This window comes from Carettochelys insculpta, chromosome 16 (assembly GCF_033958435.1).
Source record: "Carettochelys insculpta isolate YL-2023 chromosome 16, ASM3395843v1, whole genome shotgun sequence".
Taxonomy (NCBI): Eukaryota; Metazoa; Chordata; order Testudines; family Carettochelyidae; genus Carettochelys; species Carettochelys insculpta.
Window position 1 is genome coordinate 27,610,099 of NC_134152.1, and position 18,514 is coordinate 27,628,612.

General features: G+C 47.4%; 1 protein-coding gene across 3 annotated transcripts in view; it reads right to left on the reverse strand.

Annotated features, from left to right (window-relative positions):
• Positions 1 to 18,514, reverse strand: part of MAD1L1 (mitotic arrest deficient 1 like 1) — a 655,729-nt gene that overhangs the window by 59,202 nt on the left and 578,013 nt on the right. The gene's annotated exons all lie outside the window — the stretch shown is intronic.

The window sequence follows — 18,514 nt, forward strand, 5'->3', positions numbered from 1 at the left end:
AGACTCTTGAGCACTCTTGAAGGTCCATGTTTGGTCCTGAGTGTCTGCCTTCTGCTCTACGTGATCTAGCAAATGCAGGACATAACAACAAATACAATTAGAGGTCACTATTAAAGTTGGTGTCAGGCTCCACTGGGCTGTCCTGTTAGCTCAGGCATATAAGGACCCCACCCAAATACTGACCCAATGAACCTGCATTTTCAGGTTATTTTAGAGCTGGTTCTTTGAATAAGTGCACTGCTGGCAGTTCAGAAATGAGGGAAGCTAATACTGTAGTTGCCTGTAGGTAATTTCATCAGGATCAGCATCCTGACTAGAGCTGCAGCCACTGCTTCTTTCTCCTAAGCTCATAGAACTTGGAATTTAAAAAGGTATCTGGGTGACATTATATGATTTAAAAGTTAATTAAACTGAATGATATAAAGTATAACAGCCCCAGGTGTTTGTTCCAACCTTGCATGCATCTACAGCATTTAGAAGGAAGGAAGGGGAGAAAAATCTAATAAAAAAAACCCCTGTGAAGTGTTGCACCAAGAAGTAATCATGCCGTTAAATCATTTCAGTTCTGGAACACTCCTAATAAGTTCTTATCTTGGCTATTCTCTCAGGCTAAGGCTCATTTCCATTGTTCTGTTGTCTTCCCTCTTGGGGTTGTCAGCTTGTTCCTTTCAAGAACCCCAAGGGAGACTGCACAGCATGATAGACAATGAGGCAGCCTGGGGGCTTTTGGAAGCTGAACATGTCAGCATTTATGCCTTTGCTCGAAGGCATGTTAGATGCCTTCCTAGAGCTAACAGAAAAAAATATGGAATCAGATTCCCACCCCCACATTGCTTATAGGCTGTAGAAGAAACAGAGACAGAGCCCCTAGAGTACAAGCACAGTTGGGATGCACAGTAAATGCTGGCTAAGACTCAGGAGATTAAAGAACACTTGTGAGAAAAGAAAGAAAGCAGAGATGGGAGGAGGGGTTGAAGCCAGCAGCATAAAGAAGGGAATTTGGAGAAAAATATTTTTTTCCATTGCAAAACTATTTGTATAGAAGATGCAATGACAACCAAGCTTATAACAAATCGGAGGCCCTGCAGCTTTTACTGCTTTACAGCGAGCCCACTAGGATTACAGTGCACTCTGCCCACAGGAAGACGCCCGTTCCCAAGTTCCTGCTGAGATACAGCTATGTTCAACAGGGTGCAGGCTTCCACAAATCTATCCATCATCTAACAAGAGTCCATCCTGGACCAACGCCAAAACCTTCTGGGATAACATCCCCTTCTCCCCCTTAGCAGCAAGTCCCAATTTAAAACTTTAGGAGACTATAGGCTCCTCTCAGGTCCATGGTCACTGGCCAAGCTTTAACCTCTTCTTAACACCATCTGATTAACTAGAAAAGACAGCACAATGCTCACAGGGGCTGCGTCTACACGTGCACGCTACTTCGAAGTAGCGGCACCAACTTCGAAATAGCGCCCGTCACGTCTACACGCGTCGGGCGCTATTTCGAAGTTAACTTCGACGTTAGGCGGCGAGACGTCGAAGCCGCTAACCTCATGAGGAGATAGGAATAGCGCCCTACTTCGACGTTGAACGTCGAAGTAGGGACAGTGTAGACGATCCGCGTCCCGCAACGTCGAAATTGCTGGGTCCTCCATGGCGGCCATCAGCTGGGGGGTTGAGAGATGCTCTCTCTCCAGCCCCTGCGGGGCTCTATGGTCACCGTGGGCAGCAGCCCTTAGCCCAGGGCTTCTGGCTGCTTCTGCGGCAGCTGGGGATCTATGCTGCAGGCACAGGGTCTGCAACCAGTTGTCAGCTCTGTGTATCTTGTGTTGTTTAGTGCAACTGTGTCTGGGAGGGGCCCTTTAAGGGAGCGGCTTGCTGTTGAGTCCGCCCTGTGACCCTGTCTGCAGCTGTGCCTGGCATCCCTATTTCGATGTGTGCTACTTTGACGTGTAGACGTTCCCTCGCTGTGCCTATTTCGATGTTGGGCTGAGCAACGTCGAAGTTGAACATCGACGTTGCCGGCCCTGGAGGACGTGTAGACGTTATTCATCGAAATAGCCTATTTCGATGTTGGCTGCACGTGTAGACGTAGCCAGGATGAACAGAAATATAAGAACAGCCATACTGTAACAGAGCAAAGGTCCATCTAGCCCAGTATTCTATCTGCCAAAAGTGACCAATGCCAGATGCCTCAGAGGGAGTGAACAGAACAGGTAATCATCAAGTGATTCGCTCTCCTGTCACCCATTTCCAGCCTCTAACAAACAGAGGATAGGGATGCCATTCCTAACCATCCTGGCTAATAGCAATTGAGGGACCTACCCTCCATGAATTTATCTAGTTTTTTTTGAATCCTGGTAAAGTCCTGGCCTTCACAACATACTCTGGCAAGGAATTCCACTAGCCTAGTGTGCACTATGTGAAGAAAAACTTTCTTTAGTTAGTTTTAACCCTGCTACCCATGAATTTCATTTGATGATCCCTAGCTCTTATGTTATGGGAACAAATAAATAACTTTTCCTTATACATTTTTTCCATACCTGTCATGATTTTATAGACCTCTACACTATCTCCCCTTAGTCTTCTCTTTTCCAAGCTGAAAAGCCCCAGTCTTTTAAGTCTCTCCTCATATGGCACCTGTTCCAAACCCCTAATCATTTTCGTTTCCCTTTTCTGAACCTTTTCCAGTACCAATATATCTTTTTTGAGATGAGGCAACCATGTCTGTACATAGTATTCAAGATGTGGGTGTACCATGGATTTATGATAGATCAACAGTGAAGAGTAACAAGTGATATTTGTCAGAGGAAAAACCTAGTGGGATAAACAGGCAGTTTTCAATGTCAGGAGCACTCATCAGAGTCATGGCAACTCTTCAGAAGGCATCACGTTCAAGAGAACCACTCTGCATTCTGAGGAAAGTCCATTTTTCCCTAATTCATCAGGTTAAAAAATGACTCTCTCTCCCCCTACTTTCTCTAATCTAACCAATTCTCATGCAGTGTGCCAAACCCTCCTTTCACTATTAATATCATTCATTGTGAAATGTAATTACCAGCTCTATCACAAAGCGTCAGGCACATTTATCCACTTCTGCACACTTGCTGATTCTAGACCACATCAGTCACTGGCAGGCTTGATCTGACAACACTGTCCACTAGAAAAAGTGATCTGCACAAGTTCCCATCTAACTTAGGCCACATAAGTAGAACAGCTAGCAGGTTCAGGTTCTGAATGTGAACGCGCCAAATGAACAAGAGAGTATGGAAGAGAGAGATGATTTATCTTACCACAGCCTGTTAATTTAACTCTCACAGAAAGAGCAATGATTAGAAACAGTGGGGTCTGTGGCTAGGGAAGAAGAGGAGCAAATGCCCTAGAAAGCAATCTTAAAGGAAAAGCAGGGCTCCCTCCCATAGCCACAGTTCAGTGCTGCTGGGAATTGGCCCACCAGGGCAAGAGCTCTCCTTCATTTTACTCCTCATTACCATACTTCTACCAACAGAAAAATGTTATCTTCACCTGCTTGAGCGCCATCCTCTCCTACTGCTTCACAGTCTCTCTCAACTCTCTCTGAACATGCATGCAGCATATTGTGACACTCCACACCCCAGCATTTGCTTCAGTACCTTCCCATCTGCAGGAACCTGAACAGCCTTTTGAGATACGAACTCTGATTACAATCACATCAGCCAATCGCACATTAAGGTTAGGCTTAATTTAGAGATCTAATTATTTGGGGGGTAAAATGTAAAGCCTCACTTCCATCAAATTAGCTTTTATTTTAAGTATTTTAAATTTCCCAGATCTAAATGTCATCTCCCTAAATATCAGGCAGTGTGCTTAGAAGATTGTGTCCATCTACCATTCTTACGTTGTGGACACAGTGTGTGCCATGGAAACCTAACTCCTGTAACATTAAATAACAATGATTATTTACTTTCTTTCAGTGTCAGAATAGTCCCAAATTAGAATGGGTTACCTCATAATTAACTGATTCCTTCCCAGGGCATATGGAAAAGAATGCTTGCCTTCAGGACTAGTGACAATATAGCACTCTGCAAAGAGCTAATCAATGACTTTTGCCTACTGTGTATGTCCAATCATCCACAATGATTAATGAAGGTTTTAAAATTTAACCATTTGGCTGCTGTTTGGGAACAATGACAGGAGAACAGTATGGCAACAATGAATCTTAGGTCCTCACACGTATGTTAGAGGACTTTCGACAACCCTCCTTCACCTTCCTTTGATGACTATTTCACATATTATTACTAATTGAAATGAAGAAGTACAATAAGACAAAACGATGCAGGTTGACCCTCTCTAGTCTGGTGCTCTCTTGCCCAGCAACATCTGTAATCTGGCATGATTTTAGTTACCTGGACAACTGCTTATCATGGGTGTGGCCAAGTTTCCCGTGGTCCCATAAAGTTTATTTACAACTACCAGTCCTGGCACTCAGTGTCCTGTGCTGTTAAGCTATGATTTACCATTAAATGTTCCCTAAGAGCTCAGTAAGCAGAGGAAGTGATGGTAATGCTGCTAGACAATATTGACCAACTGCTGTTTGGCAAATTCTCTGGTTTAGCACCTGTGATCCTGAGGGTGCCCAAAAAGAGGGGTTCAACCTGTACTTTATCCTTCCTCTGTCTTGCAGACCATTCATCTTTCGGTATCCAACAAACACCACCAGCAAAGGAGACAGGAAAGGGTGTCTCTTTACCCATTCCACCAAAGCATAATTGTTGGTGCTGTGTTGGTTCCCCCCCCATAATTAACCACTTGTGGATCAGCTGCATTTAGATTTCATGTAATGGTATTTACAATTCCAATTCAGTCTTTACAGCATTATGGGCAGGTGGCATTCTATTTTGGCCACACTGAAGTGTTAGCAGGGAAGAGCATCAACTAAAAAAGCAACATTTCAAAATACGAAAGGTGATGGCCCACAGAAGAGCTTTGATTTTATTTTTACGCTACAAAACCATTTATTTGAATGCATTATGAAAGCTGTAAATATATCCAATGGGCTCACTAAATATACATTATTAATTTCCACTTATTATTGATGATATTATAAATTCACAAGCGATAGAACCATGACGGTTTTAGGGAAGGATCATTAATAATAAGTGGAGCTAAATAATGTATGGGAAGTCACTGCATACCGCGTTCACATGACTTGCAGTACCTTATATTTATTTAAGTTGATTGTGTGTTGGCTTTTTATTCTTTGCTAGATAAAGCTGGAAGGGATACTGAGAACAAAAATTTCTACCATTCAAGAGTTATTGATTACAACAGACAGGTGATCCCTTTATGTTCACCACAACGCAAAATTATAGCAAATCTCTAAGATATCCTCTTTCCTCCAATATTACTTCTTCTCCTACGTATTCCCATGGCTCCCCTGCCCCCAGTTCCACACTATTCCTTCTCAGCCCAACACACAGGTAACGATAGGTCATGAAAATGCCATAAACTCGAGGCACACAAGCACGGAAGGTAAAGGAGCCAAACTTGCAAGCACAGAATTATTCTGAAATCCACAGCAACAGTACATGCTGACAAGCCAGGAAAGACAAGTCTCGTGCTATGTGTATATACAGAAGTATCATTTTGCTTCCATCTGTTAGGGCTAATTTGTTAATTATTAAATAGTTAATTTATCATTGCTGCCTGCTTGATCTGTGTTTATTGCCCATTGTCTGTAACAAAGAAAGCACTGTATGAATAAAGATGGGCTTAATTAATAAAGAAAAGTTCAGACAACTGCAAACTTAACAGTGGCTGCCTCCAGTTCCCATAATCTGTTGAGCAAACACAGAAGGACGGGAGAATAATCAAGCCCAAGCACCAGCCTCTGGAAGCCCAAATGCCGAGACTTCGCCACCATACTAGCTGCCCCCGGATGATGAAAGGAAAAAGAGAAGTTACTCACCTGTAGTAACGATGGTTCTTCGAGATGTGTCCCCGTGGATGCTCCACAATAGGTGTCGGGCTCGCCCGGCGCCACAGATCGGAATTCTTCTAGCAGTTTCTATTGGATCACGCATGCGCCAACGCACGCCGCTCTCTTGCGCGCCCCCAGCCACGTGCGCGATCTGGTGCCCACCAGTTCCTTGACCAACCGCCTCGGATGCTCCTGAAAAACATCAGACAGAGATTCCGAAGCGGGGAGGATGGGCGGGTGGTGGAGCACCCACGGGGACACATCTTGAAGAACCATCGTTACTACAGGTGAGTAACTTCTCTTTCTTCTTCGAGTGGTCCCCGTGGGTGCTCCACAATAGCTGACTACCCAGCAGTAACCCAAGTAAGGAGGTGGGTACTCGATTCATGTGCAGCTTGCCCCTGAGAGGACTGCTGTCGACAGACGGGTATCCTCCTCGAATACCCGATGTAGGGCATGATGCTTGGCGAAGGTGTCGCAGGATGACCAGGTCACCGCTCTACAGATATCTTTTAACGCAATGCCCTTGAAGAAGGCTGTTGACGCTGCCACTGCCCTGGTGGAGTGAGCCCTAGGCGGGGCCAGCAAAGGGGTCTTTCGAAGCTCGAACCACATTTTTATACAGGACACGATGTGCTTTGAAATTCTCTGTGAAGAGAGGCCTTCCCCTTTTGATCTGGGAGCGAGAGACACTAGAAGCCTGTCCGTTTTCCGGAAGGACTTAGTTCTGTCTATGTAGAAGGCCAATGCCCTTCTCACGTCTAGGAGATGGAGGCACGCCTCCTTGCTGGAGCTGTGAGGCTTCGGGTAAAGCGAGGGTAAAACTATTGGTTCGTTAAGATGGAACTCCGAAGAAACTTTTGGAACGAAGGCTGGGTGTAACCGTAAGGTTACCGCCCCCTTTGAGAATACTGTGCAGGGTGGCGTTGCCATCACTGCTGCGAGCTCGCTTACCCTGCGGGCTGATGTAATCGCAAGGAGGAAGGTTGTTTTCATCATAAGGAGTCAGAGGGGTACCGTGGCTAATGGTTCGAAGGGTGGTCCCGATAGCGTGCTGAGCACCAAGTCCAAACTCCACGATGGTGGAAGCGGTTTTCAAGGAGGGTACAGGTTTACCAGCCCCTTCAAGAACCTTGTGACGATAGGGTGGGTGAATACAGTGGGCCCTTCCTCTGTATGCCAAAAAGCTGATAGAGCAGCGAGGTGGACCTTTAGTGAGGATAGAGAAAGCCCGTCTCGTTTGAGGTCCAATAGGTATTCTAGTATTACGGTTATAGGAACGTCAAGGGGAGCTAACTGCTTGGCGGAACACTAGGCTGTGAATCGAGTCCATTTCTGCTCATAAGTTCTCCTGGTGGAGGTCCTTCGGCTACACTCCAGGACTTGTTGTATTCCCTCCGTACACATGCTCTCTAAGGTGCTGAGCCATGGATTAACCATGCTTGTAGATGCAGACCCTGAGGGTGCAGGTGCACTATGGACCCCTGAGCCTGCGTGAGTAAGTCCAGCGCCACCGGTAGGGGAAGTGATGGGCGATCCGACATGCGCAGAAGCAAGGGAAAACATTGTTGCCAGTCCCAAGTTGGGACTATGAGTATCATGCGAGCTCTCTCCCTTCTGGCTTTCTGCAGAACCTTGTGGATAAGCATTGTGGGGGGAAACGCGTAAAGTAGAGGGCCCTTCCATGAAATCATGAATACGTCCCCCAGGGACCCCCGCCCTATTCCTGCTCTGGAGCAGTACTGGGGACACTTGTTGTACTGGGTGGCAAACAAATCGACTTGGGGAAACCCCCATGTACGAAATATGCGCCGTAGCAGGTCGGAGTGGATCTGCCATTCGTGCGTGAGTGCGAAGCGCCTGCTCAGCTGATCTGCCTTTACGTTGTGAGTGCCCGGCAAGTACAAGGCTTTCAACGTTATGTTGTTGGCGATGCACAAGTTCCACAATCGGACTGCTTCCGCACATAGCGCACGGGATCGTGCCCCTCCTTGTCGATTGATGTAGAACATAGTGGAGGTATTGTCGGTATTGATCCCGACTACTTTGCCATGCAGGTAATCTCAAAAATGTTTGCACGCATTGAACACTGCTCTGAGCTCCAGTATGTTTATGTGCAGTCTCTGTTCCGCAGGGGACCATAGCCCTTGCGTCACCTTGCTGCCAATGTGCGCTCCCCATCCTATGTGGGAGGCGTCAGTAGTAAGAAAAATAGAAATTTGTGGTTGGCGAAAAGGCACCCCCACTAGCAGATTCTTGGGATTTTCCCACCACACTAGGGATCTGCGCACCTCTGTCGTGGGCAACACTACCTTGTGGACAGTATGGGATGCCGGTTTGTAAACACTCGCCAGCCAATGCTGCAGGCTTCGCATGTGTAACCTGGCATTCTGTACCACAAACGTCGCTGTCGCCATGTGCCCCAACAGCTGTAGGCACGTTTGGACCAGCACCGTGGGGCTGTACATCTTGACTTTCACCAGTGAGCTGATGGCGCGGAAGCGGGCGTCGGGCAGGTATACTCTTGCTGTGATAGAGTTTATGCGTGCCCCTATGAACTCTATATCTTGTGTGGGTTCGGTCTTTGACTTTGCGAGGTTGATAACTAGGCCCAGCGAAGTAAACATGTCCGCGGTGACGTGTATCATGCTTAAGACCTCTGCCTTTGAGGCCCCTTTCAGTAGGCAGTCGTCCAGATATGGGAAAATAAACACCCCGTCTGTGCAGGTAGGCTGATACCACTGCCAGGGTTTTGGTAAAAACTCTGGGAGCCGAGGATAGGCCGAACGGAAGAACCCTGTACTGGAAATGTTCCCTGCTGACAGTGAAGCGGAGGAAGCGTCTGTGTGCTGGGTGGATTGTGATATGAAAGTAAGCATCTTGTAAGTCGAGGGCTGCAAATCAGTCTCCATCGTCCAGTGCCGTAAGTATGGAGGCAACTCTGATCATCCGAAAGCATTGATTGCGCAAGTAATGGTTGAGGCCCCGTAGATCCAAGATCGGCCTCCAGCCTCCTGTTTTCTTCTCTGTTAGGAAGTAGCGTGAATAAAAACCTTTCCCCTGGAATTGCTCCGGCACTCTTTCCACCGCCCCTATGAATATAAGGTGATCCACCTCCTGCTTGAGCCTCGTCTCGTGGGCAGCGTCTCTGAGATGAGGCCTGGCGGAAGGCTTCGTCGGTGGAAGTGACTGGAAGGGGATCATGTAACCCGTGGCTATAATCTCTAGCACCCATCTGTCTGTGGTGATCTTTTGCCATTGGGAGTGGAACGGTTTGAGGCGATGATGGAACATGAGATGAGAGTGGCATTGAGCGATGGTGTTGATAGTGCAGCTCCCGACATACCCGTCAAACTTGTTGTCTTTGGGCCTGTCCCGAGGGTGTACAGCTTTGTTGAGAACGTCGCCTGGGAGTTCTGTACTGCTGCTGCTGTTGATGGCGCCCTTGGTCGTAGCCTCGCTGATATTGAGCACGCTGTGGTTGGTAAGCGTAGCGTCTTTGCTGAGGATAAAATTTCTTCTTCTTATATGGGGGAGTATAAATGCCCAAGGTTCTAAGTGTGGCCCTCGAGTCCTTGCTGGAGTGGAGGACCGAGTCGGTTGAGTCTGCAAACAGCTTTTGTTTATCAAAGGGAAGATCCACGATCTTCGCCTGCAGGTCCCTGGGGATACCAGACATCTGGAGCCAGGACTCCCTACGCATGACCACTGCTGTAGCTGTGGAACATGCCGCTGTGTCCGCCACGTCCAGGGCAATCTGGACTCCCGTCCGCGACGCTGCATAGCCCTCTTGAACAATTGCCTTTAACACCGGCTTCTTGTCTTCCGGGAGTGAATCCATGAGGGGAGTAGGTCTGGAGTAATTGTCAAAGTTGTGGTTTGATAGGTGTGCCACGTAATTTGCCATTCTCAATAATAGGGTAGAGGAGGAATATGTTTTCCTGCCAAACAGCTCTAGCTTCTTAGCATCTTTATCCGATCCCCCCGATTTGTACTGAGACGCCTTCGACCTCTGCTGGGACAATTCGACCACCAAAGAATTTGGTTGTGGGTGACTAAAGAGGAACTCCATGCCCTTGGCTGGGACGAAGTACTTCTTATCCGCTCTCTTGTTCGCAGGCGGAATAGAGGCCGGGGTCTGCCATATGTTAGTGGCTGACTCCATAATGGCTTCATCCAGCAGGATAGCGATTTTGGATGAAGCCGGGGGTCTCACATTTTTCAGGAGTTTATGATGCTTCTCCTGCACCTCTGCTATTTGAATGTCCTGCGTGAAAGCTACTCTTTTGAACAGTTCCTGGAACTGTTTAAAGTCATCCGGGGGGGAGACATCCCCGGGAGCCATGGCCTCATCTGGGGAGGATGAGGAGGAACCACTGGGGTAAACATCCCTCAAATCGTCTGGTTCCCGTGGTCGATGATATACTTGCTCCCTGGAGGATTGTGAAGGAAGGTCCCGGGATTCTGGACCTAACTCCTCCTGAGACAACTGTGTTCCTGTCCCAGAGCAAGAGTGTACACGGGGGTATTGAGAAGCAGGGGAGGACCTGCCCCTGGATCTAGACCTGCGGTGTCTGTGTTCAGCATGATGAGGACGACCATAGCAGCATGGGCAAGGGCCCGGTGATGGAGACCTGGACCACAATCGGAGAGTGTACCCATGATGTCTGGGAGAGCAGGACCTCCGCGACGACATAGATAGTGGTGAAGCTGGTTTGTGATAGTACTCAAGGGGATCCGTGCCCAGAAATGGTGAAGGTGGCCCAAACCACGGCAAAATTGTTTGGCGGAACGGAGAGGGAGGTCCTAGATAAGCCGGTGGAGTCACAGCCCACCGGTGTGGCGTGTGTATCTCTGGGGGAGGGCTAGGTGATAAGGGCAGCGCGGCCCCGTCTGGAGATGGACTGCGGTGCTGAGCTTTTGCTTTTGCCTTGCCCCTCCCCTGCGGGGGTGGGCGCCACCCCTTCCTGCGCCGGGGATCTCAGCCCTGTTGTCGGCACCACGCTCGGCACAGTCAGCTGCGGTGCCGCACGGGTAGCTTCCTCCGGCACCGGTAGGCTCCGTGCTGGGTGCCCCTGCACCATCGGTGCCGTGGGGGCCGGTGCCGCCTGCGTCGGCGCCGCCGATTCTGGCGCTTGCCTCGCTGGCGCTCGCGGCGCCTTGCGTGCCGTCTGTTGTGTAATCGGAGGCTCAGCCTCTGCCACGTGCGCTGCTGCTTTCATGAGCTCGCGGCTGGGGACTCTGCGTTCCACTCGTCCTGCCCGCTGGGCCCGCCGGCAAGGATTGAGCCGGGGAGAGTTTCCTCCTCTTCTGCACTGAGGGGGACAAAGAGGCTGCCTTCCTCTTATGCAACCCAGAGGGCCCTTCTGCGTGAGGCTTCTCTGGCGGTTCCGGCTGGAGAGCCTTATCAAACAAGAGCATTTTGAGCCTCATCTCTCTGTCTTTCCTGGCCCTGGCTGTAAGCTTAGCACAGTGAGAACACTTCTGGGTAATGTGTGATTCCCCCAGGCACCGAATGCATTCACTATGCCCATCGGAGGCCGGCATAGCTTTGCGGCATGACTCACACTTCTTAAACCCCGAGGAGGCCATCACGGTGAGTCTTCACTGTTAATAGGGTACTTAGCCCGTAATCAGTGCCTTTTTACCCCAAATAACAATCACCGGCCTGGGGGGCAGCGGACGGCTTAACTATCCTTCTTGTCCGCCCCTCTCTCCTTCATTCCTCTTCTTTCTGCTAGCTGATATTCTCTTTCTCTCGCTCCCTTTTTTTTTTTTTTTTTTTTTTAATAGTGACCAAACAAACAAACTACATGTAAAAACAACTATCTTATCTGACTCTGGCTTTAGCCTGAGCAGTTGAGAAGGAACTGGCGGGGACCGGATCGCGCACATGGCCGAGGGAGCGGTGTGCGTCGGCGCATGCGCGATCCAATAGAAACTGCTAGAAGAATTCCCATCTGCGGCGCTGGGCGAGCCCCACACCTATTGTGGAGCACCCACAGGGACCACTCGAAGAAGAATCTCATTTTTAAAGATGTTAAGAAGTTAGTACTAACTCTTTCTACCCAGGCTTCAGAAATAAGATGCAGCTTCTTGTTAATGAAATACCCAGATTGACTGTAACGGCAAACTTTGAATAGTTGACTTCAGAGGATCTCTTTCAGTGGCCAGTTTCTCTACTGTTACTTAAACCCTTGCAGGAAGCAGTGGACAAGAATTATGTGAATTGGTTCACCTTGCTTGGCATCTTAGGAAAATAATACAGAGCTGCCAAGGTGGCAAATATGTTGCCCTTGGACTTCCCTGGTGACCCACTCTCTGCATTTTTCATGTCTGCCTCAGGCTGGTAAAATCAAAGCTGCTGGTTAGCAGGTATCTATTTCTCAAGTCCTTTTAACTGCTGTTGGACAAAATGTTCTGCAAGGCTGTTTGAGCAGCTGCTTCCTCCTTCTGGCTTTAATTTTAGACATTTCCAATTGTCATTTTCACCATACAAGAATTTCAAGAGTAACTAAAGAACCAATATCCATCCACATGTTAATCTTGCCCAGTCTGACCATCTTGTTGCTGGAGTGGTATGTAATGCAACAACGGATTGGGAAGCCCCACTCCCTCAATCACTTTGTTAGTCTCCAAAGCAGATGGTGGATGTTACCTTCAATTTGTATTAGAATTTACTAGGTAGGGAGGGAGGGGACAAGAGAACAGCACTGAGGGAGGAACAGTATGGAGGTGGTGAGAATGGGAAGCAAGATTTTATCAAGCACCTTTCAGAAATCCTATGTTAAAATAAACCTCTTGCTTTTGCAGCTTATTTATTAAAATGCAAAGAAAACAAAAGACAGAACTGGTTCATTACGAAAATATGACTGATCAAACAACGAAATCCCCTGAACACCAAAGGCATTTGACACAACTGCATGTCAACAAAAGCTCGTATTTACGTTTATGAGAAACAAAACTGGCCTGTGAAATCTGCTTTGAGTAACACCCCTACCCCCACACCCTGACACACACAAAAAAAGTTATAGAACCGTAGACATGTGGTTTAGGAGACCATGGGAAATCACTGCTCATTTTGCCTCTGCTGATTCTGAATACCCATGATTAAATTGTAACAGTCATTTTTGAGGGTTTTGTAAGCTCACCATCTCGGCAAATGATGCAAAATTTAATGAAATAAGTTGCAATAGCCCCATGAGATACGTACTACTGCATCCAGTATATAAATAGCTGAATTGAGGTACCTCTCTTGTCCAGCACCCTCGCAACCGGAGTGGTCCTGAACGAGGGGATTTGCCAAATGAGGGGAGGTCAGGCCGTCTGCTGGGGGGGCACTCCTGCAGGGCTGCCCAGATCCCCCACATCGGGGTCCCCACAGCTGCAGAGCTTCTAGCAGGGTTCCGTGTCCCAGCTGTCTTCCTGTCACAGGGCTGCAGGGATTTCCCAGATGAGGTACCTGTGGCTGCCAGTGCCCCAGCTGCTCCCAGCAGTAGGGCTGCAGGGGTTTCCAGTCACAGGGCCGCAGGGCTTCCCTGGCCCTGCTGGGGTCCCCACAGCTGGAGCTGCTGGTGGGGCTGGGTGCCACAGCCTGGCTCTTTCTTCCCTCCCTCCCTCCCACCAGCAGGGCTCGCAGCTAGGGATGGGCTCCTCACAGTGGGGTTCCCCAACCGCAGCAGGGCCCCTGATAGTGGGGCTTCCCAACCTAGCTCCCTGCCCTTAGGGCTCCCCAGAGTGGGCTGCCAGAAGGGTTCCCTGTCACCAGCAGGGCTCCATTGTGCCAGGCACAGCTAGAGCTCTCTGGTTACAGGTGGTCTCTACTCCAGCAACATCCATTGCCCTGCCAGACACGGGATGTTGCTGGATGATGGGGTTTCAACCTGTAAAAGAAGTTAAATTACTCATCTATGGTAACATAGCAAATTAGTGACTGAGCCAAGATTAGAACCCTGGAGTCCTGACTGTAAGTGACATACTCTCAACCAGGAAACCACGCTGTCTTCCAGTGTGTTGATCCAGGACAGATTAAAAGTCTTCAAATAAATCTTTATACGTGAAACATGAATTCAGGCTTTAAGCACAACTGCAGGGGCCCATTACTTGAACAAAAAGAAAACACTAACGACCTATGCCTTGGGGGGTGGGGGGGAAGGGAGTGTAAGTGAACCTCCATAACCTCAGCTGCTCATGATCAATTTAACACTCATTTTGCACAAACAAAAGTTTCCTTGCTGAATAAATTAATTATGACAGAGTAAACACAAGAACTTTTTAAAAATGCATGTTTCTATGTGATTGTTTTCTTAATTGGTTCATTTAACATTTGAAATTTAATTTTCGACTTGATTTTCCTCATCACACGGTCAGGCTCAGGGGGACACAGACCACCTGGGGAGCTGCCAGGATTCACTAACAGGCTTTTTGAAAGTCGTGACTTAAGACATACACTCCCCCTCCTTCCATTATGCATCCACTTTTATGTTATCCTTAATGAAAAAAAGAGCCAATCTACACCACTAAGAATACCCTTTTTTTTCCAAGTTACACCTTTAACTGTGTTGCTGTTTCATGGGGGAAGCTAGGTACTCCTGTCTTTGAATCCCTGATAACCCCTCTCTTCCTGTAGCAAATCCCTTCACTACCCTGGGTCTTATTCTCCCTCTTCCCCACAACCTCTCCATAAAAGAGAGGTAGTAATATTATCTGATCTCACTTGGCAGTTGTGAAGATTAAGTAGGTTTGAAAACTGCTTGGAAGATTAAGACAACTGTACATACGCTCTGTTTAGCATCTCTCTCTCTCCATACATATCGAGTCCTAACACGAAGATGAATAAGTGACTAGACTGTGTCTCTGACAGCCTCCAATTAAGGCAAACTGGCAGCCTAGTGATTGTTAGAGCAGAGCAAAACCACTTTTGTCCCCACAAATTTATCTAGCTGTTAACAAAGGCTACAGCCCGAGTGCCTGTTCAGTAGGTAGTTAAGAAAAGGCCTGTATATGGTTCTCTATCATTTTCCCACTCTCATTAGTTATATTTTCAAGCAAGTGACATTCCTGCAGGTTTAAAGATTCATAGGTATTTAAGGTCAGAAAGGACCATTATGGCCATCCCGTCTGACCTTCTGCACAACATAGGCCATTGAAATAAACCCAGTAATTCCTGCATGAAGCCTGTAACTTCTGGTTGAGCTATTTGGAAAGAGACAACCAGCCCTAAGCCAGACTTCAAGCAATGGAGAATCCACCACTTTCCCAGGTAAGTTATTCCAATGGTTATTCATACTCTGGTTTAGGGCTCCTTATTTTGAATCTGAATTTGTCTATCTTTGTCTGACATAGTTTGTTACAATTTTGTTGACTATGTTAAAGAGCCCTTCACTATGAGATATCTCCTGATGTAAGTACTTATAAACTGTCACTTCTTAACCATCTCTTTTCAAAACTATATCAATTGGTCTTTAGTCTCTTGCTGCTTTTAGCACTGATGCTGCAGGCAGCACAAACGGATGTCACACCACCTCACAAGATGTTCCACTGTTTTCATGACACATCAAGTTAAAAAAACGGCAAAAAGATAAAATGCCAACTGCTGTGCTGCATACTCACTCATAAGTGATCTGTATTATTGTCTTCCCTGTTTAGGTCATATTTAGGTCTTTAAATCCAGGATGACTATTTCTAAAAGAGATGCTAGCTACATGGACCCTGCTGCCCCACTGTAAAAGCTCTGTAGCGTGATATGATATCAAAGAATATGCTGAAGCATTTAGTGCATGGGAATAGGATCCATGCAGTCAGTTGGTATCTTGCAGGCTAGAGTGCTGCAAATGTGCAATGTAGCTTGCTGCATGCCAACTCACAGTGCAGACAACTTGTTCAAGAATGAGAGCAAGCATAGGTGTCTCGCAAGCCTGTGAAGTGCATGTGACAGAGAACTGGGAGAAGAGGAGAGAATTGGTCCAAAAGATGTGAGAAGATGAGGCTCAGTTAGCATGAAGCGGAAGAGATGATTTTGTCAATATAATCATCAGGATGGCAGGAATAAACAAAACAGCCTAGGAGAAGAGAACAGCTGGCAAAGAGCCTTGAGAGCAGGAGACAGGTGTTGAGATAGCAAACAGCCTCTTAAAAAGCAAAAGCAATAAGCCCACTGCTGAATTTTCAGTAATAAACTTTCTCCCCTGCGTATCACTGATCGTCCTCCATCCCATCTACAGAGGGGCTGAAGCTCTTTGGAAAAGATCCCATGTCTGGGCCCAGAGCCAAGCTTCACATGTAAATCATTGGTTAACTAGACGGTTTCACATCTACTCCCTGGCTTGCTGTGCACTAACTGACCGTGTAGACAAGCCATCACTCTCCTCGACGAACTACTTTTGCTGCATGTCCTCTCTCTATCCACTGCTTCTCTCTCTCCTTGTAAGGCTACTCACGGCTGTCCTTCAGGAAAAGGGGGCCCAGGGTCCCTCTCACTACTCCCCTCAATGGTCCAGCACCTAAAGGAATTCACCATCAAAAATTAAGTTTATCATATTTTTAAATTTTGCAAATTTTATTTCTCAATAAATAAAGGTGGAGGCTCCAGCCTGGCAGTGGCAAGCATAGGCCTCTCCACTCCCAGGACAGGCAAAAGGCCACAGGGAAGCATTTTACAGGATGGCTGGGATAACAGCCATGACCCAAAATACATTTGAATGACAAAAACAAAAGAGAAATAGCTGATCCTGGTGGCTGAGTCCAGCCCTCAATCCAGGCCCTTGCCTGCCACAGCTGTGGACCACGAGCCCCCAAATAGCCTTTCACTCTCTCTAAAACAGAGCATTTCCCTAGAGAGGTGCTTAGGATGTTCAGTTTAATAAGAAAAGGAACCAATTCTTGACTTGCACATGTGCTCCTTTAAAAGGCCAGCCCCATCCACCTCCTTTTGTGTCCCCCACCCTTGCAGCCAGTTTGCCAAATGCATGATGATGCATTATTGGAGCAAATACCACATGCCTGCTAAAAATTGTTGAAAAAATACCTTGTTGACTTAGGTAAAACAAGGCCTAGGCATCTGCTCTGAAGCAGCAGCACACATGGGCTACGTCTACACTAGCCCCAAACTTCGAAATGGTCATGCAAATGGCCATTTTGAAGTTTACTAATGAAGTGCTGAAATGCATATTCAGCGCTTCATTAGCATGCGGGCAGCCGTGGTGCTTTGAAATTGACACACCTCGCTGCCGCACGGCTTGTCCTGATGGGGCTCCTTTTCGAAAGGACCCCACCTACTTCGAAGTCCCCTTATTCCCATCTGCTCATGGGAATAAAGTGACTTCGAAGTAGGCGGGGTCCTTTCGAAAAGGAGCCCCGTTGGGACAAGGTGCGGCGGCGAGCTGCGTCAATTTCGAAGCGCTGTGGCTGCCCGCATGCTAATGAAGCGCTGAATATGCATTTCAGCGCTTCATTAGTAAACTTTGAAAATTTCGAAGTTTGGGGCTAGTGTAGACACGGCCATGGGCAGTCATTACTGTCCCGTATTTTATTCTATATAGGTTCTTATAACATCATTATTACCCCAGTATCTGAATGTCCTCCAGTAATGCATCAGTCCCTTCCAGCCATAAACACTAGCTTGGAGGTTTCCCTGATTTCACCACCTATCTTTGTCTTTTTTTCCCTATTAGTTCACCTTCTCCTACTTGCACTCCCAACCTAGTGTTCATTTAAACTGCTATCACATTTTAAAACAGCTGTTTTGCACACACTAGGACTTCACTGAAGTGTTAGTAACTACATGCCAACTAAAAATTGTTGAAAAAAATACCTTGTTGCCTAGGTAAAACAAGGCCTAGGCATTTGCTTTGAAGCAGTGGCGCAGATAGGCAGTCATTTCTCTACTGTATTTTATTCTATATATGTTCTTATAACATCATTATTACCCCAGTATCTGAATGTCTTCCAGTAATGCTTCATGTAACTGTTACTCCTGGGGAATTTTGTATCACTGCACATGTGGAGAATTCGTATCTCTCTCAGATTTCTTTGCTTCCCCACTGAAAAATGATCTTCTGACAGGGAAGCAAAGGGAAGCTGCAAGAGAAGTCACACATCACTCACTAGCAGTGCAAGTACAATGTCTTAGTCACCAAGAGCAGCTAGTATAGAGGTAAATCACTATGGGGTTTGGGACACCGCAGTCACTGACTCTACTTGAGCAGGGATTGGCTGCTTGTTCTGACTGGGCTGGATGATTTCCTTTTCCCCTACAAGGAATGGCTGGGGCTATGTCAAACCCACCCCCAGAAACCTCCCTGGCTACAGGAAAGCTAAGCATTCTCCCCTGCTCCCTGTCCCCATCACTCTTCTGCTGTGGGTTGAAGTATCACTGTATGGGGAGCTGTCCCACCTTCCACCCAGCCCATGTGCAACCAGATCCCCCATAGCCAGATTCCCCTGCCAAGCCTAACCTGGTACATCCAGAAGCCCCATAGCCCTTTATACCCAAAACACACCACGCTGAACTTCAGTTGCTTCATCTGGAGCCCCTCTATACCCAGAACCCACTGCTTC